The sequence below is a fragment of the Sinocyclocheilus anshuiensis genome, unplaced genomic scaffold (assembly GCF_001515605.1).
Source record: "Sinocyclocheilus anshuiensis isolate Anshui unplaced genomic scaffold, SAMN03320099.WGS_v1.1 scaffold1355, whole genome shotgun sequence".
NCBI lineage: Eukaryota > Metazoa > Chordata > Actinopteri > Cypriniformes > Cyprinidae > Sinocyclocheilus > Sinocyclocheilus anshuiensis.
The window spans coordinates 498375-498775 of NW_015540070.1; positions in this window are offsets into that span (position 1 = coordinate 498375).

Genomic DNA, 401 nt, shown 5'->3' on the forward strand with positions numbered 1-401 from the left:
CACGGCAGGACCTCGTCAGCGGCCCGTGCTTCTGGCCTCGGATAGCGGGAGAGAAGATGAGTCCCCCTCCCAAAATCCTAATCTCTTCTATGATGTGTTCCAACAGGTGACGGGAGGGGGCTCATTTGGGAAGGAACAACGGGAGGACGACAGGCTGAAGCATGGCTGGACCCAGGTCCGGGTCATCGAAGGTAAGGAGGTTCAGCCTGGCCCCCACCCTCTCCTGCATTTCGTCATCCAAAATGGCCTGCTCTACTGTGTCGCGCAGTGAAGGGGGGAGGAAAAATTATTGCTGGTGGTGCCACGCACAAAAACGGAGACCATATTGGAGCTGGCCCACTCACATCCCTTGGCAGGGCATCTCGAGGCCGGGAACACCATCCAGCGGATCCGCGACCGCT